We start from the raw sequence: 21070 nt of genomic DNA, 5'->3' as shown, positions 1-21070 counted from the left end.
ACTTGTTCGTCATTGTCTAACTTTTTTTTATAGCCACATGCTGCTTCAAATGCAAAAAGAGATTATTATTAGCCATATGGTGCAAGGAAGCCTGAGGCTTATGCTGCACCAGCCAAAAAAAATTTGAGAGAGATCCTGAGCTGGATCTCTCTCTCTCTTGAGTGAGCCCTTGAATCAAGGTCAAGAAACAGTATTTGTATGGAACAGTGTCACAAAAGATCACCCAAAGAATCTAAGACAACTTCAGCTGGCAAAGTCATGGCAAGTGTCTTTAGGGGATTCAGAAGATTTTCTGCCATCTCATTCGACAGTTAATGCCCAGAATTACAGCAACTTGCTTTGCAATTATGTGCATATAACAGCTTACAAGAAATGCTCTTTAGCTATCAAAGTGGACATATAATGTATGTCCACATAGGTTGAATTTGACAACATTGCACTGGAGCTTGTCTGTTGTGTTTTGTTTCTGCCACTCAAAAAGAGATGGTAATCACTATACGCTAACTTTTAAGCTATATGGCGGGTAGCCGAGGATTGCCCAGCGAAATTAATAGTTCTTGTATGTGAGCGAGAGTAAGATGTTGCATTATTGTGAACATGGGGAAACAGTAGCGTAGCTATCCTTTTTCAGGCCCCTATTTAAAATTGCAAAAAGAGGAGACAGCCGAAGACTCCGGGCGAGGAGGCAAGTGCCTTGCCTGCCTACATGTTAGCTACGCCACTGATGGGAAATGATGTAAGAAAGCAAGCTTATACAGCATCTGCCAAAAAAAAACTTTCCCATATCATCTGCCTATCCTCTTTGAGGGTTTGTCTAGTTTTTTCCTTAACTTTATTTTACAACACCGGATGGAAGTTTATTCCAACAATCAATTACTCTCTCGCTCAAAGCAAATTTTTGCACATCTCTCTTGCAGCCATGCTTTTTAATGTCTGTTTGAGAAAGAGTAAGGATGCTGTCAGCATTTAGTTCACTTAGCCCATTTAAAGTCTTGTATGCATTACTTTGGGTCTCTTTGCAGATGCTGGGTTTTCAAGCACTGCAGTTTGCAGAACTGAAGTCTTGTGGTAAGAATACTTTGTTATTGACTAACCTGGTTGTTCATCTCTGCACCTGTTCCAAGAGCTCCATATCTTTTAAAGTGAGGCTTCCAGAACAATGTGCACTACATAAGACATTGCCTGACCATTACCTTACGTAAGGGGATGGGATAATCAGCTTGTTTATGCTGGCAAAGTTCATGTATATCATTGACAAAACTGCTGTGGGCTGTCCAAAAACAGTCCATCTGCACTGCTTAGAGCCTCCAAGTCTTCATTCTCCATTACTGTGTGTGTAGTACCAAACAATTGGCATTAGTAGAGGCATACAATGCAAGAAAGCAAGCTTATACAGCATCAGCCAAAAAAACCCTCCCATTTCACCCCTCGGTTCGTTCCAAATGCCTGTCCAGCTAACATTTTATTCAGACTATCAACTTCAACAACAAAAGATGGAAGTCTGTTCCACCCCCTGGCTAAAGGCAAATTTCCACACATCTATTATACAACCGTCTTTCCTCAGTTTGAATCTATGCCCCCCTCAGCTCCCTTTGTGAATTGTGGGTACAGTACATTCAAAAGGGATGGAGTGAAGAATTATGCTATCATATTTATGTCTACTTGATAAACTTGATAGTTTATCAAGTGGAAATCTGCTGTACACCAATGGAAACAGTGAAAGAGAAGATTCTGAAATTTTATTTGTTTTTTATATGATTGAAGATTTCAGTGAAGGGGAACTCATTTCACCACAATTCTGTAATGTGAAAACCCACAGAATTCCAGTTATCTGTATTATCACAAATGCAATAAGATTGAGCTTACTATCCATTTATAATAGATTGTGCTAACAGAAAAGCCCAATAAACGGGAAAGTGCAAATTTTGTTTTATGGTAGTGACTTCCAGAAATGTATTTGTGAAAAATATCACAAAGGCTTCCAAAATATGATTCTTATAATGGAACATATGATGAAAGTGTAGAGCAATTTCCATAATAAAAATGACCCTTGAGAGAGATAAATAGCTTAGTTATATAGCAAAATTTTCAACTTCCAAGGTCTTGGAACAAATTACCAAAAAATTATTGGGTTCACATTATGATATTTTCACAATTCCTCCATTTATTCCTACAGGATGCAAAATACGGTTCCACGATTTTAAAACTTACGTAAAGTCAATTCTGTAAGTTGAGTATTACGTAAGCCAGAGAATGGCTGTATTAACAACTAATACATTAACTACTAAACACAATTAAATCATCAAAAAACTACTCAAATACAAAGAAAAGTCACCTCGTCAGTTCTGGCATGGTGGCTCGTACACTTCACAAACTCCAATTATAGCCTTATTACATCCATCCTTTTCCAACCCATACAACATTTTCATAGTCAGTTGCTCCATTGGGGTTGAACACGGAATAACAAATACATAAAAAAAAACTTAAGAGCAGCACAACGGTGACAACTGAACAGTAATGATGAAACAAAGCAAATGATAATTTTGCATTTACCACTAAAATCAGAAGCAAATTTGCTTCTGATTTTAGTGGTACCCATAATATGGAGATCAAGTGCACACAGAATAACAAATAAAAAAATTCAAGAGTGGCACGATGGCAATGACTAAACAATAACCGAGCACAGTAACAACTAAACATAACGAAACAAAGCAAATGATAATTTCGCACTTTCCGCTAAAATTGGAAGCAAATTTGCATCCAATCAAACAATGAGAAAGGCAAATTTTACATTGACAGTAATTAACCAATCACAGAGCTCAACCAGGCAATCGCTCCGTATTTTGTTTTTAATTTTTTTTCTGTTTACTTGTACATTTTCATGTACACGTCCATTCAGCATCAATAAACAATGCTTATCAGCTGTGTTCACAAATGATTGCAACAAGTACACTGTATATGATTTCAGAATTATTTTTTGCATCCAGTTTCTCTGTTACTGCATAATCATTTCCAATCATATTGGTCAGTCAAGTTGCCCTTTAGCACATCTTTGCTGTGACTTTATAACTTCATTTCTGGCCATGTTGGTTCCTTCGAACAGAATAATGGAATGCCTGGTTAAAACTTGACTTCTATTCCTTGGAACAGAAGTCAAACTGACAGATTTGTAATTACTCATATCACCCATTGATCTCCCCCTTTGTGAATTGTGGGTACATTCAAAAGGGATGGAGTGAATACTTATGCTGTCATTTATGTTTACTTGATAGTTTATCAAGTGGAAATCTGCTGTACACCAATGGAAACAGTGAAACGACCGAAGGTCGAATTGGCTTTCTGGTCCATAAAGATATAAAAAACAACATTTTTGGAATTCAAAAGTACATCAAGGGTGTCAAGACTAATACTCAGGATTTCTAAGAGGTACAAGCTAAAGGTTATAATGATTTATGTGTCAACATCGAGCCATAATGATGAAGAGATTGAAGAAATATACACCGAAATTGAGTCTTCTAGGTGAGCAGAAAACCCACTACACTATCATTATGGGAGACTTCAATGCTAAAGTTGGAAAAAGATAAAACAGTGCAGAAAGGGAAACTATAGGAAATTTTGGAATTGGTGAAAGAAATAAAAGGTGAAAGACTCGTGGAATTTGCAGAATCTCAAGGAATGTCAGTAATGAACACTTTTTTTTCAAGAAAAGGGTGAACAGAAAGTGGACATGGAAGAGTCCAAATGGATTAACAACTAATGAAATCGACTTCATCCTCACTAACAGAAGATATATTGTGAATGATGTTACCGTCCTGAATAAGGTAAATGTTGGAAGTGATCACAGAATGGTAAGATGTACTTGATATAGATGTAGGAAAGGAAAGGAAAAAACTGACTAGAGTAAATAATACAAAGGTCTTTGAGATAACAGAGGAGGAGAAAAACCACGTCACCTCTTACTTTTTCAAGAAAGAGGTGACGTGGAAGAGTCCAAATGGATAAACAACTAATGAAATAGACTTCATCCTCACTAACAGAAGATATATTGTGAATGATGTTACCGTCCTGAACAAGGTACACGGTGGAAGTGATTGCAGACTTGATGTGTAGATCGAAAAAACTGACTCGAGTAAATAATACGAAAGTCTTTGAGAAAACAGAAGAGAAGAAAAGGCAGTATGTACTGGAACTTAAGAACTAGTTTGTGCTTCTGCCGACTGCTCAGGACCAAGATATCGACGAGGAATGTTACAGCTTTCTGAAAATGATAAAGCTCCAAGAAACCTATAAGTAAAAAATCCAAAGAAGAAAAAATTAGTCAAGAAACACTTGTCATTATGAACTGAAGATGACAAATGAAGAGCAAGATAAACACTAACAAGGAGAAAATTGAGTATACTGAGTTATGCAAAGCTATTAGAAAGAGACTCAGAGAGGACATAAGAAGATTTAACACAAAAAGTTGAACAAGCATTAAGAGAAAACAAAGGATTTAAAACAGCTGCCATGAGCCAGTAACACAGAAAGACAAATGATACTGAAACTGGAGAATATCAATGGTGTTCTTATAAATAGCAGAGAAGGCATAATTCAAATAGCAGAAGACTACTATAGAGAATTATACAAGGAGCAAGGGAATGATGCCAGCAGTGGGGAAGATGGATTGCAAATTAGTAACGTGTATGACATACCCAATATTCTTCCTGATGAGGTGGAACTTGTGTTGAAGAATCAGAATGCCCCAGGGTAAGATGAAGTTACTGTACAGTTGTTAAAATTGGGAGGAAGACTTCACAAAATGCATTAAAAAGGTGTGATGCCTAAGGAGTGGAATAATGCAATCATAGTTTTGCTGCATAAGAAAGGAGATAAATTGCAAATTATAGACCAATTAGCTTGTTATCCCACATCTACACTACAAGTTGTTCACAAGGGTCATTACTAACAGATTAGAAAGAATACTTGATGAGAATCAACCGAAAGAGCAAGCTGGCTTTAGGATAGGATTCTCAACTATGGATCACCTTCACGTAATATCACAGCTAATGGAGAAAGCAAATGAATATAAAACACCATTATGCCTGGCATTTGTGGATTATGAAAAGGCATTTGACTCCATACAGCATAAGGCAATGTTTGGGGCACTGGAAAGACAAGGCATAGATACTCCATATATTATGATTTTGAAGAAAATATGAGTGCTACCTCCTTTATTAGACTAGACAAAGACAGTAGCAAATTTAAAATTGAGGAAAGGAGTTTGACAAGGAAACATCTCTGAAGTTTACTGCTGCCCTTGAGAAAGCCATGATCCCAAAGAATTAGAGGAAAATCTTAATCAGTTATGCACAGTTAGTAAGGATTTTGGACTAAAGATGAATATGGCTAAAACAAAAGTAATGATGAACAAGTATGCCACAGAAAGGGATATAATGATTGAAGGAGCAGTAATTGAAAAGGTGGAGTCATACTTATCTGGAACAAGTTATTAGCTATAATAATGATAAATGCCTGGAAGTCAAGAAAAGAATAAATTTTTGATGGATAGCATTCAGGAAATATAGTCACATCATCAGCCATTTTCAATCCACTGCAAGATGAAGGCCTCTCCAGCAACTTTCCAGTTCCTTCTGTTTTGAGCACTGGCTATCCATCTCTGCCTTTGTCTTCCAGGTTTTCTTCTAGCTCCTGTTGGATACCATTGTTATTTTCTTAGTCCATCTGTCATGTCTTCGAGCTATGTGTCCTGCCCAAGACCATTTTAGTTTAGTTTTGATAAGAATGTCCTTTACTTGAGTTTGCTGCCTAATCCATGTTTCTCTACTTATCTAACAGTCTGATTCCCAATATAATTTGTTCCCTTCTTCGCTGTGTAGTTCTCAGCTTCTCTTCCATTCTTTTGGTGAGTGCCCAAGTTTGACTTCCATGAGTCATGGTGGGGAGTATACATTATCTCATTATTTTAAGTTTCAGACAAACTGGGATATTGCTCTTCAGTATGTGACTATTTCCTGAATGCTATCCATCCAAAATTTATTCTTCTCTTGACTTCCAGCCATTTATTATTATTATTATTATTATTATTATTATTATTATTATTATTATTATTACAGCTATAACTTGTCCCAGATAAGTATGACTCCTCCTTTTCAATTACTGCTCCTTCAATCATTATTTCCCTTTCTGTGCCATACTTGTTCATCATTACTCTTGTTTTAGCCATATTAATCTTTAGTCCAAAATCCTTACTAACCGTGCATAACTGATTAAGATTTTCCTCTTAATTCTTTGGGATCGTGGCTTATCACCACAATGTCATCTGCAAATCGTAAGTGGTTTAGGTACTCTCCGTTCACATTGACTCCTTTCTGTGACCAGTCTAATCTTCTGAAAGCTTCCTCTAGGGCAGCAGTAAACAGCCTCGGAGATATTGTCTCCTTGTCTACCTCCTTTCTCAATTTTAAATTTCCTACTGTCTGTCTAGTCTAATAAAGGAGGTGGCACTCATATTTTCTTCAAAATCATAATATATGGGGTATCTATGCTTTGTCTTTGCAGTGCCTGAAACATTGCCTTATGCTGTATGGAGTCAAATGCCTTTTCATAATCCACAAATGCCAGGCATAATGGTGTTTTATATTCATTTGCTTTCTCCATTAGCTGTGATATTACGTGAAGGTGATCCATAGTTGAGAATCCTGTCCTAAAGCCAGCTTGCTCTTTCGGTTGATTCTCATCAAGTATTCTTTCTAATCTGTTAGTAATGACCCTTGTGAACAACTTGTAGATGTGGGATAACAAGCTAATTGGTCTATAATTTCCAATTTCTGATGCAGCAATAATCTCCTTTCTTATGCAGCAAAACTATGATTGCATTATTCCACTGCTTAGGCATCACACCTTTTCTAATGCACTTTGTGAAGAGCCTTGCCAGTTTTTGTTATGTCTCTTCCTCCCAATTTTAACAACTCTACAGTAACTTCATCTTCCCCTGGGACTTTCTGATTTTCTTCAATGCATGTTCTACCTCATCAGGAAGAATATCAGGTATGTTGTATGTGTTGCTACTTTGCAATCCATATTCCCACTGCTGGCATTGTTCCCCTGCTCCTTGTGTAATTCTCTATAGTAGCCCTCTGCTATTCAAATTATGCCTTCTCTGCTGTTTATAAGTACACCATTGCTATTCTTCAGTTTCAGTATCATTTGTATTACTGCTCATGGCTGCTGATTTAAATCCTTTGTTTTCCCTTAATGCTTGTTCTACTTTTCTTGTGTTAAATCTTATGTCCTCTTTCTAATGGCTTTGCATAACTCAGTATACTCAATTTTTCTCCCTGTCAGTGTTTTTCTTGCCTTTCATTTGTCGTCTTCGGTTCATCATGACAAGTGTTTTCTTAGACTGATTTTTTTTTTTTTTTTTTTCTTCTTTGGATTTCTGTTTCCCTATAGGTTTCTTGGGCTTTACAACTTTCAGAAAGTTGTAATATTCCTCATCGATATCTTGGTCCTGAGCAGTTTGCAGAAGCTCAAACTTAAGTTCCAGTACATACTGCTTTTTCTCCTCTTCTGTTATCTCAAAGACCTTTGTATTATTTACTAGAGTCAGTTTTTTCCTTTCTTACATCTATATCAAGCGTACATCTTACCATTCCGTGATCACTTCCAACATTTACCTTATTCAGGATGGTAACATCATTCACAATATATCTTCTGTTAGTGAGGATGAAGTCAATTTCATTTGTAGTTAATCCATTTGTACTCTTCCATATCCACTTTGTTCACCCTTTTCTTGAAAAAATGTTCATTACTGACAGTCCTTGCAGTTCTGCAAATTTCACAAGTCTTTCATTTCTTTCACCAATTCCAAAATTTCCTATAGTTCCCCTTTCTGTACTGTTGTCTTTTCCAACCTTAGCATTGAAGTCCCCCATAATAGTGTAGTGGGTTTTCTGCTCATCTAGAAGACTCAATTTCGGTGTACATTTCTTCAACCTCTTCATCATCATGGCTCTATGTTGGTGCATAAATCATAATCTTTAGCTTGTACCTCTTAGAAATCTTGACACCCTTGGTGATGTACTTTTTGAATTCCAAAATGTTGTTTTTTAAAATCTTTATGGACCAGAAAGCCAATTCGACCTTCTGTCTTTTCACTGTTTCCATTGGTGTACAGCAGATTTCTACTTGATAAACTTAAAAGTGATTCATTTCTTGTTTCAGCCAAACCGATGATATTCCAATTCACATCTTCTAATTCCTTTTTCAGCTCTAATATCCTGTCTTCACCGATGAGTAATCTTACGTTATAACAGGCCAAGTTCAGTTTCCATGCATGGCAGCCTGGTCGTACCCAGAGATTCTTAGCACCCTCTGCTTCCACTCTGATCCTCTCGCTGCCGTACGAGGGAGAGTGAAAGCTGCTGGGGACTGAGGGCCATTTGTATTGTTGTGCTCTCATTGCTGGAGGGTTTGGTCTTTTCCTCTTCACGCTGACCAGGTGTTTAAGAGAACCACTCTGCACGTTCGTTGCCACCTAAGTGACGTAACAGGACTTACCATCGAGAAGGTGTACATGAGTAGATTTTAGGGAGGCAGACCAACCGGACTTCTCTATCTTCTGTAATAGAGATATTGGGTTCATCAGTGTTTTAGGCTGAGTGTCTGATATCACAGGATACCTGTTCCCCTCTAAGCCCCATAGTCACATACTGAGGAGCAATATCAGTTTGTCTGAAACATAAAATAATGAACCAATGTATACTCACCAAAATAATGGAAGAGAAGCTGAGAACTACATAGCGAAGAATGGAACGAATTATATTGGTAATCGGACTGTTAGATAGGTTAGATAAGAAGAGAAATATGTGGATTAGTAACAAACTCAAGTAAAGGACATTCTTATCAAAACTAAGAACTAAAATGTGTCTTGAGTAGGACACATAGCTCAAAGACATGATGACAGATGGAGTAAGACTAACAGAATGGTATCCAAGAGGAGCTAGAAGAAAACTTGGAAGACAATGACTGAGATGGACAGGTGAAATTCAAGAGTTTGTGGGTAGTAAATGGATGGCTATTGCACAAAACAGAAGGAACTGGAAAGTTGCTGGAGAGGCCTTCATCCTGTAGTGGATTGAAAATGGCTGATGTTTTATGTCTAAAGGATTGTTTGCCTCTATTGCTGTCTATTAATATAACTGGCTAGATCCCATCCATCACAAGTGTTATTCTGTTTTTCTTAAAGTTTGCTTAAAGAAAGTTATATTCTTTTCAGTGGAACTAACTGCAAATTTCTTTCCCTGAATGATTCAGATTTAAAATTTATAGTTATTTTGCTTAAAACAATATTTCTTCCACTTTCTCTCATTTAACACAAAATCACTTAGTTCCTTGTTGGAATTTGACACACAGAGCTAAGTTATTTTTGTTATAGTTTTAACATTATTTACACTGCTGTTTTATAGCCTAGATATTAAAAGAATACTCTTAGAAAAAGCTTTAATCACTATCATTTAATGCAGCCACGGCAGGTTATACTACTAAGAAGTAAAACTTCTAGATGGCAGTGATCATAATATATTGATGTAGGAGTTGGATTTTGCTTTCATAGAGGTGACTATAGTGGTCTTAGACAGTTATATTCTTTGCAGTTTGTTGCAAATCATTCAGGGAAGTAATCATAGATGCTACTAAGCTTTTCATACCAACTAAGAGGAATGCTTCAAGACAGACATAAGTGGTTGTCAAACAGTCTGGTGAGACTAGTGACAGGCAAAAAATTCTTGAGATTATAAATTATGTGGGTACACAGAAACATCCAGTAAGTACAAACTTTGTTTACAAACCAATTTCTAGGGGGGGGAATTAAGCAATCTACGACAGATTATGAGATGCCTTTGGCTAAGTATGCAAAGAAAGGTAGCAAATAATTCTTTGCTCCTTGTACAAAAGGAAAGGAATGAACCACATTGGCTGACTGGATACAAATGGCATGACTTAGTCCTGTTTAGATTGCTGACAAACAATATTTTGCATTTATATTCACATGTGAACTACATAGGGATAGGAATACCAGAAATTAAAACCATGTTATAAGTGAGAGCTACATGATTTTGCCATAACTGAGAAGAAATTTTTAGTTAAAAGTAAATAAGGCACATGGGGATGATGGAATCTGTTTATATTAAAAGAAACAGCAAAATTTTATGCAAACCTTTAGCTATAATTATGAGAACATCCTTGGATTTAGGCCACGTTTCTGTGAACTAGAGAAGTCCAAGATCTTTCATACTCAGAATGTTGGGGGGGGGGGGTTAAAGAGTGAGGGTAATTGCAAACCTGTAGGCTTAACTTCTGTTCCAGGGAAAATAATGGAGTTGTTAAAGAATTAATGTAGGATCATCTAAAAGGTGTGGCAATAAAGTTCCTGGACTGGCACTGTTGCAGTAATGTTTAAGTTTGAAAAACACAAGTGGTATGTTATAGTTCAGACTTCCTCCAACAGTGCCAGTAGGCTGACAGGTTACAAGTAACAACCAGTTTTATTAGTAACATTGATATTCTGTCACAATATTGCAATGGACAAATATCAAATTTTGCTTTAAACTGAAAATGTGGAACAGAAATGTATGAAATATTAAAAATTGCTTATGGTGATGAAATGTTAAGCCACACCAGTGTGTTTGAATGATATAAGCATTTCAAAGGTGGATGTGAGGATGTTCACAATGACCCAAGAAGTAGCAGTCCATCGACCTGTCGATGGACTGCTACTACTTCTTGGGTTTAAGGACAGAGGTGCAAAGGGTTGGAAAACTGAGGACAGATTGTTGTTTGAGCCTCAGAATGATGGCTTATGAGTTGGATATGAATAAGTAGATTTGTAAAATTCTGCATGAAGATATAGGGAACTAGGAAAGTCAGTGCAAATTTGTGCTGCACAGCCTCACGGATGAGCAGCAGCAATGAAGAGCATTGTCATGCGAAGGCTTCATCCAAACTTGTCAAGACAGTCCTAATTTCCTTGATCATATTGTCAGTAGAAAAGATTGTTGGATGTTTCTGTATTGGCTCAGAGACAAAGCATCAGAGCATACAGTGCCTTCAAAATCATCAAAGCCCAAAACGTTCTTTACCTAAGACCACGCCAGGATCAAGACAATGGTGATCATGTTTTTTGACAAACAGGTTGTGATTTGCAAAGAATTTGTACCTGAAGGGGCAAGAGTCAATGCTGCATTCTATGTACATGTACTTCAATGGGCTTTGAAATTTCTAGGTTAGGCTACAGTTTCAAGAGAAAGGCAGCTGGTTCTTGTTGCATGACAGTGCTACCATGCTCTGCACTTGTTGGGTAGACTTTTCTGAAGAAAAGTAACATTGTACAGATCAACCATCTGCCCTACTCTCCTAATCTACCACCAGCAGACTTCCATTTTCCCAAGGTGAAAACTCTTCTCGAAGAAAGATTTCAAGATGTTGAGGATATAAAGAAAAATGTAACCAGGAACTGAATGTCAACTCTTTGGATGCCTTCGCTGACTCTTTTCAGAAACTTAATAAGGCATTCTATCAGATGGCGATTACTTTGAATAAAAAAAATAAAAACATTTTTGAGCTCCTTGACTTGGTGTTCTTCTTATTGCACTAGTCTGGGAACTTTATTGCCACACCTGCATTGCCCTACTGCAGTATACCTGTAGACAGGAATGTAGTTATACTCTAGCCACAGCATGGATTTGTTAAGGGGAAATCTTGAATGGCCAATCTCATTGGATACTGTGATGTGGTGACAAAGGAACTAGGTGCAAAAAATGATTTTTACATCAAATACTTAGATTTCAGAAAAGCTTTTTTTACTGTTGCACATAGACTGCTGTACAGATTGGAGCAGTAGTGCTAGGTGCAAATTTCTGCTATGGATAGGGGGATATTTGAGTGATGAAAGTTGTGGTTATTGATTCTGCACTGCTATTCTTGGACTAATGGTACTAGGGACCTCTCTTGGGGTTCAGTGCTGAGTCCCCTTAGTGTTTTTGGTATTTATTAATGATATTGATGAAGGCATCTCACTTTTTTCTAAGTTTGCAGATAATACAAAGGTTGACATCAATTAATGACAGGAATCAAAGCATACTACTGCAACAAGACCTAGAAAAATTAGGCAGAAGTGGCAATTAAACTTTAACATATGACTAGCAGTAATCCCAAAATAACATAGCAATTAGTTAGTGCCACACTCAAGGTGGTGGTGGAGAACAAAGAACTAGGTGTAATTGTACAATCTGACATGAAGTTCAGTGTAAACAGGCTGCTAGGACAGCTTGTGAGCTTCTTATACAGAAATTTTGCCTGCAGGTCAAGGTGGTGATTATCACAGTATATAAAGCAGTGGTTAGGCTTGAGTCTTGAGCACTATATGTAGGTCTGGAAGCATTTTAAGACAGATGTGGAACTGTTGGAATAGGTGCAGAAAAGAGTAATTAGCATAGTCATGGATAAAAAATGGAAGACTGCAGTTTTGCAAGTTGCAGCACTTGGAAACCAAACACCTTCAGCAAGACCTGGTTGAAGTTTAAGATTTAAATGGATTGGAGTACCTAAATGCTGTGGGTATCTTATTCTTTCTCAGACACATAAGGGGACATAAAGAGAAAAAGCATGGTTGTGGGATATAACTGATTGTTGGAATAAACTTCTATCTGCTATTCTAAAAGTGAATAGTTTGAATAAATTTAAGGCAGTGATGGACAGATTTTTTTTTCTTTCTCTTAGTCTGATGCTGACAAATGTTTTCAGATGGTGAACCATGCTTTTAGTTCTGAATGGTTTGCCTTTCTTCATTTATACATGTTACTTCTGGCATAAACTCAATCAATAAAACACTTTTCTGTTGATTGAATTGATTTGTTCAAATTTCTTTAAGGTGTGCCTATATACTTTGACTGTAGTAATTGGTATTTACCCTCTGGCATGTGACGGCTAACCCAAGTTTTGGCACTGATCACTATTCTGTTTGTGTTTAACAAGGAATCATCCTCCTGCTCTATGTAAAAACTTATTCCAATTGGAAAATTGTTTGCCTCAAATTCTTTTAGCTCTCTGAATCAAACTGTGATTGATAATAGGTGGTCCTCTCCTTTTTTTTTTATTTTCATTGTGGATACCAGTCCACTAGACTGGTATCCACAATGAAATGTGCATATATCCTCACAGGTGCCTCTGAGTATGCCATGAGTTATTCTTTTTAGAATAAAGATAAAATATAATTTAAAATTGGATAGTCCTCCCTTCATTAAATACATAGTGCCACTTTGCTATGTTCCACAGGTTCATAATGTATTTTACATAAGTCTGCAGATGAATATTGGCAGGGCAAACGTGCCTGGCATTCAAAAATCTGACAATGGAATGAATCTTGTATTTAGTAGGATTTTCAATAGGCATGTTTGTTGTACTGAGAAACAAAATACATTCAGTTACTAAACTGACTTGCTGTGTTAGCAAGTGCAGTGTAGTACAACTTGGTCATTATTGCAACTTCCCACTTGTTTGCAAGGTTGCTGTCTGTACTACATCTTTACTTTCTGGATGTTCTTTGTACATTACTTTACAAAAGCATATCTGCTTTAGTAAAAGTTAAGTAATGTCTAAAACCTCCCCAACTAACTGTATCAAATGAACTTGCCATCAAATCATTTAATTCTTGCATCCAAGTTAGGTACCTCAGTCATTACACCCTAACCTCTAAGGAAATAAAAAAAAAAATAAATAAAGGGGTTAAAAATCCATCAGAACAATATGGAAGAAATGGACCTTTGGCACACAAAAAAGTCTCATTTAACAGTTGAGCTAACCTGGTGTATTGTTGGTAAGATTTCAAGTAATGATGCATCAGCATTCAGTTTTTTTTATCCATTAAAAGGCTTAAGCACTGCAATTGACAGATGTTAGTCTTTCTTGATAAAGAGTGCTTCTCCCTCCCATGCTAATCTCTTCGCCCTTCTCTACATTTGCTCCAACAGATTCTCATCCATGAGATTTCATGCCTATATGCAGTACTCAAGATTAAATTTGCCCTGTTGTCTTATACAACCAGATAATCACCTCTTAAGTTTATTTTGAGGACTAAAGTAAACCAAATCACAATTCTGTGATTTTCCCCCAACACACACACACACACACACACACACACACACACACAGGGACTCATGTTTGGTGAGTATGGGCTTGGCACACCTGGGTCCTGAGCTGGATATCATCATTCTTCTTTCTTGGTGATTTCTTTCTCTCTCTCGAATTTTTTTGCCTGGTGCAGCATAAGCCTCGGGCTTCCTTGCACCATGTGGCTAATCTTTTTCTGATGAAGATGAACAAATTTTTGGGTTTTAAAAAGGAACAATGTACACGTGTGTAAATATGTTATTGGTTCGTCTTTCTTACTCTAAGCACATGCCTTTTTAATTCAAGTTTTGGATCTTATAACCTGGAATATAAGTAGCACTTTAAAACAACTTAGTGCTTCAAAGGTTAACTTATGTGCTGGAATATATGTGGTAACACACAATAAGCAGTATGAACTGGATAAAAATTGGAATTTAATCAACTTATAGCTTAGTAATGGGTGCACAGAAAATTCAGAAGAAGATATTTTCCTGTTGTCTTAAACAAAGTTAACCTTACAATTTAGGATCTCACTTTCAGTCAATCATTTCTTTAATATGTCAAATTAAGTTTTGAATCCTTTGCAGGATTCATTTTTTTTAATATGATAGGACCCAATCTTTGCATTAAGAAAATCCACAAGAATAGCACTGAATTTCTGTAGCTATTTTTCCTATAATCACTTTCATATGCCATGATAGTTTTTTTTTTTTCCTTTTTTTTGTGAATTGACTTTGCTACAAATCCTAGATGTTTAGCTTACTGCAAGCTGCCATATATGCATGTTGATTCTTTTGGTAAAGCATACCTCTTCTCTGTACTACATTTATTTGCTGCTGAGAAACCACTTTACAGGGGAGTAACAGTTTTCCATTTATTTTTCAGGCAATAGAAAACTTGGTGTTTCATAATGCTAGATTAAAATGCCACTTTCAAAATTTACCAGTAAAATGAATGCTGTACCTTTTTTTTTTTTATGCAATTCCCATCATAGTGGCAAAGCCAGTAGTTTTGATGATCCTTCAAAAAAAAAAAGACATTTAAGAAAACTTGCAGGTCAAATGAATTTTTAAAAAAATTCAGTATAAAATATTCATAAATGCTTGTGCTATAGACATCTTAAACCTCATATGATTTAAAATTCTGATGTATGAAACATGCTAAAAAATAATGACAGTAAATTATCTCATAGTGGTTGATGTGAATTTAAGTATTCCTACAGTGGATTTTTTTTTCTTTATCTGTATTCTTGATTGCATCAGGGGCATTGTCCTGATGAAAGCAGTGTATGTTAAGGTTTGTTGCTCCATAAAGAATGTTTTTAAAACTGTGGATGGTGAGATTTTAAAATATTGGAGATAATATAACTCCACCACTGAAAAAGTATGCTTTGCTGGTGCCACTACTCTGCCAGGCTTGAGCTGAAGATAATGGCAATGAAATCACTTGTTAGTTGACTTAGAATTGAAAGCATTACTGTTTGGTTTGGTCCAACTTGTCTGACATTGGATTCATTTAAAGCTGTCCAGAAATTGGATGGGATCTGGATGTGATACTTATGCCTTAACCCAGTATTGGGTGTGCTGGTTGTATCACCTCAACAAAAAGATTAATCTATTAGGCTAGTGTTTGTACAAATTTTAACATTCTTTCCTACAGTATGGTATTGATTTCTTTAATTATTATTTATATCAGGATTGGAAAAGTATATCTATAAAAATTAGTCCTTCCATATTGGTGCACAGAGGTGTTTAAGGCTTTGAATGGCTTCAGCAAACTCAATGCTGATGAGATTCTTGCTCAGACTATGCACATGATGATAGAGCATAAAAATTGAGGAACGATGGTTGTAGAATAGCTGTGCGAAGTTTGCATTCGGCAAATGGGTGGTTGATTGCTGGAACAAGCTTCCATCTGTTGTGGGAGTGGACTATAGTTTGAATAAATTCAAAGAACTGGACAGACTATTGGGGGGAGCAAACTTTTTTTATTTTATTATTTTTAATGTGTTGTGCATCTAATTAAGGAAAATCATCCTGTATTGTTTGATTGAGTTTTGATTTCATCTTTGATTTGTATCACTGCTTTTAGTAGTGTGGTGATTTGATAAGTTGAGTTGCATAAAAAAACAGATACATTTCTGTGTGTTTTTCATGATTGCTAGAGGGATAAATGAACACTTATATTACAAAGTAGATAAGAAAAGCAAGAGCCTTGAGGAATATGATTTTGGCCACTGAGCTTTGATCTTTTTTTCTGTAGAATATATGCACAGCCAGCACAAGCTGAAAGTGACATCCTTGATATGGGATTGGATGGGCTTGGCACTGTACTCACCATATCTGAATCTGATTGATTGATTTCTGGTGGACAATGTGGTTACAGCAGTGGTTTTCAACTTTTTTTTTTTAATAATGGAACCCCTAAGTAATTTATTTTATTTTGCAGCACCCCTACTCAATTTTCTGCCTGTTACATCTGATTCTCTCTGTCTGAGTAATATTAAAAATATGTTATATGATATTTATTACAATAATATAATTATAAAAATTACATTTCATAATACAAATTATATATACAGTATATAATTTTATTCTTTATATAGAGGTACTAAGTAAACATCAATTATAGATCAACACAAAATTAAAAAGATACTGTACTCCTTTTTTATAATGAAATGTATAAATTAAAAAATAAGTTTTTAAGTAACTTAAACCCAAATTACGTGGCACCCCTGGAATGTTGTTTTGGCACCCCATTTGAAAACCACTGGTCTACAGTAATAATCTACAAACTCTTGATGAATTGAAGGAAAGAGAGAAGTTACAATTGTTGGACTTCATTTGATTTCCTCTAGTAGCTTGAATAGCACCCTATCCTTTGTCTGATGACATTAAACTTTCCAATGCAATACATCAAAAAAATGCAGGTGTTTAAAATTGTTGTGCCCTTTCTTGAAGACTTTGTGTAACAGGTTTATATGATAACAAAATCATATATAATCATAACTCATTATTGAATATGAAAACAGTTCTGTACCAAATGCAAACTGAGAATAAACCAAACTCGATATTCTTAAAATATTGAGTGATTTCTTCACCTCCATAGGTTGTTTGATAAATTGCCCTTGTGTATAGGGAGAATCAAGTTTGGAATTTTTTTTTTTTAGCCTTTTGTTCCTCTTCATATAATCTTAAAATTCTGTAATATTAAAAAAAAAATAGATACTAGCTGACCCTCAGTATTTTTGGTGACATCTCTTGGGAAATATCTCATTGTTTGTATATCCCTACTTTACTGTACTAAATACAGTTGAAGCTCTTTATAGTGACCCTCTTTTTAACATCCCACACATTATATCATCTTATGTGGTTGGTCCCTGCCAATTTCTCATTAAACTAATGCTATTTTATGAACAATCGATACAATGACTTTTCTCATTTCCTGCCTGGGGGATCATTATATAGAGCTTTGACTGTAACTTGTTTACTATTGCTGTAACTTGTAGCACGTCGCTTTCTTAGAAGTGCTGCAAATATTTTCTATAATAGGAGATTGTTCCTAACCAATGGTATAACTGCAATCAATAAATTACACCCTTGCAATTTATTTATGTACCAATTACAGTGATGTTAGTTTTGAGTTTTATTAAATGTTTAGTAGAGTTAGAGCTGTGTTCTCCTTTAGGTCATCTTCCTGTAATTGATGTGAAAGTCAGGTCTTCCTTTCCTTAACTTGGAAGTGGTGGTAGGTCACCTAACAGTTGCCCATCTTTTTTAATTTTTGTAAAATGTTGTGGGTTTCTTCCTCCATTTTGTGGTTTTTCTTTTAATTCTGCTTGAACAATGCCAATATTTCATCTTTTCTTAATGGATTGCAATGCTTATTGTATGAACTTTAGTACTAAAGTTTTTTTTTTTTTTTTTTTTTTTTTAAATAAATTTTGCTAAAAATGACAAAACTTAGTCACAAAATGGAAGCATTTTATGACTCTTGGTCACATCCGTTTCTAGTTTAATAGACCCTTAAAGTGAGTGAAATTTCCAACTGCGCGTGCATTTATATATTTCTGCTTATTATGTATGTAAATATTAACAATACTTAAATAACTTGCATATATACAATTAGTTACTTCCATTTTTTGACTTATTTCAATTTGGCATCCTGCAGAGTAGCAGCTGTTTTGAGAGAATACTGAGTTTCATATTATTGCCTTTATTAGTAGTGGCATATGATGCAGTGCAAAAAAGCAAGCTTATTACATCAGCCAAAAAACCTTCCCATTTCACCTATCCATTCCCTCCAAAAGTCAAGTTCTTCCTTGAATTTATTTAAGTTAACAACTTCCACAACAGATGGAAGCTGGTTAAAGCCAAAATTGCCACACATCTATTCTGCAACTGTCTTTCCTCAGTTTGAATTTATGGCCCTTCAAGTGTGTAATCTGAGCAAGAGGAAGAATCCCATCAGTGTTGAGCTTTCTCAAACCATTCAAAGCCTTAAATACCTCAATCAGATCACCTTGCAGATGCAGAGTATCCATACACAGTAGTTTGCATAACTGAAGCCTTTCCTGTTAAGAGTGCCCCTTTGTTCCTCTCACCAATTGTTGCATTTATTTACCTGTTCCATGATGACTCCCAGCAGTCCTTGAAATCCCTGGCACCTTGTTTTCCAGACTACTGCTTGTTCCAATAGAAACAGGGCAAGAATCAGTTTCTTCTCTGTGTGTGGCTGTTGATGTATTAGTCTGCTTATCCTCCCAAGCTAGCAGTGTTCCAACCCACCTAACACTGCCTTGATAGCATCAGCAAATATTTTTGCACCCTTTCTATTCAAGTGTATCCCATTGCTGTAGAAGCAGTCTCTCCTGTTAACAAGCACAGACCTCACTGGGAAAATTTCTATCCCACAAGCCTTGTGCAATCTCTCCTGGGCTGAATTGATTGTCAGGGCTCTCATCATATACTCCCTCCTATCATGTCTGGGCAGAAGTGCAGATTAACACTTTCAAATTTAACCCTAACTCAACTTTTTTCAACATTGTCCTGTACTTTTTAAGTACGTCCTCAGATCTCCTACTAACATCGTTAGCGCCAAATTGTACATCAATATCACCCTTTGTGCTCTTAAAAGATATCTACTCTACAACGTCATCAACTTTTTTTTCCCTGGCAGACATACCGTGGTACTATTCTACCTATCTTTTTTGCACAATGTTTCCCTGACAATAATCACTGACAACAACTAGTCCTTGTGGGACCAGCACATTCTGCATTGGGTGGTTGCCACTGTGTTGCCTGATGATCAAGAGTGGGCTTTGGCATTGATGGTCCCCCCTAATTCCTTTAAGGGCATCCACTCTGTTCTTCAAGCTCTCATAAAGGCCTGTAACAACACTGAGTTGACACCTAATATTCTTACTCTTTACATCAAGCACACACAGGGACATCCCTTCCTTGGCAATATCATGTTTATGCTGTGAAAACAATAGTAAATCTTTCAAGAACAACTAAGATAAGGTGGAGGTGTTTATTGACCTAGTAGAAGAGATAAAAACAAGTAACCTGAAACTGTAAACAATCAGCCTTTGTTTTGTACTGTGCCATTCTTCAAGCAGAATCCAAATATAGTAGAATGTTGAAAATCCGAACGAGCCAGCATTTTATTTTTTTTTTATGCTGGCACCATTATTGTGTTCGTGAATTGAATTTTGATTATCTTAAACAGCAATTCTAATAAGTGGAAATCGGAAGAATATTATCCACAGGTTTTAAAACTGATGATAGCACAAATTTACACCTTTTCCTTCCTTACCAATTACAAAATTAAATGATATGTAAAAATTGGAAGAATGTTATCCACAGATTAGTAAAATAAAAATTTATGCTTATGTGCATAGCTTAATTAATATATATATACCATATTTGACGGCATATAAGATGCACTTTTTTTTTTCCAAAAAAATGCCTTGAAAAATCACCCTCACATTTTTGGATGACGGGATACCCTAGGGTACTTTTGGACTTGCAAAGCTGTTTGGAATCAGTTCCAAGAAGTTTCGAAAGCCATGGAACTCAGGAAAAGCCTTAGAAGGTGATTGAAGCTTCAAGATTCTTCTCCAGATTTCTCAATAGTTCACTGGTCCTTTAAATGGTGGCACAACTGGCAGGCCAGTTAGTTCTGTGCGGGCTTTTGTGATGTTGAGTGTATGGTAGTGTACTTTAGTTGTGTGTGAAGTGACTACAATGAATTGTAATCATTGTGGGTGACTGAAATAAAATAAAGAACGGTGATTGAATTGTATACCAGTTGTTTTTAATCAGAACCCAGTTGCATAACAATATTGCTTAATCTTGACATTTGACATTATTTTAAAGTATTTTACCCTCAGAAAGTGGCTAGAGGAGAAAAGAGGTTGAGTTACGCTATCAGATATAAACCAAATGTAACATGGTAACAGAGCACCAGAAAGGTTTTTGGGCCACCATCCTACTGAAAAAATGGTACGTGTCTGGCGGAAGCAAGAAAAAGAACTTAAAGCTTCTCAAAAAAAGTAAACATAACCTTTGTCCTGCCCCATGTTGGCCAGAACTTGAAGGCGTAAAAACGTGGGTAGTAGGTGAAAGGAATTTAGGAAGGTGTTTCTACCAAAATGATAATGCATAAGGCCAGGATATTAGCAGAAGGACGAGGAATTCCAAATTTTTCTGGAACACAGGGTTGGTGTTACCAATTCATGCAAAGGCATGGTTTATCAATGTGTACAAAACCATCAATTACACAAAAATTACCAGCAGATTATGAAGAAAAAATACTGGAATTCCATAAATTTGTGATAAAGGCACAAAAACAAACTTCTTTTGAAGTCGTCCAAATAGGAAATATGGACGAGGTCCCACTA

General features: G+C 36.1%; 1 protein-coding gene across 1 annotated transcript in view; it reads left to right on the top strand.

Moving 5' to 3' along the window:
• Arl6IP1 (ADP-ribosylation factor-like 6 interacting protein 1) overlaps positions 1 to 21070 on the top strand; it is a 46213-nt gene that overhangs the window by 644 nt on the left and 24499 nt on the right. The window lies entirely within an intron of this gene.

Source organism: Mastigoproctus giganteus, chromosome 6 (genome assembly GCF_048544385.1).
Source record: "Mastigoproctus giganteus isolate SK-2022 chromosome 6, ASM4854438v1, whole genome shotgun sequence".
NCBI classification, from domain to species: Eukaryota; Metazoa; Arthropoda; class Arachnida; order Uropygi; family Thelyphonidae; genus Mastigoproctus; species Mastigoproctus giganteus.
The sequence above is the reverse complement of the archived record's forward strand: the minus strand, read 5'-3'. Positions and strand labels throughout refer to the sequence as shown.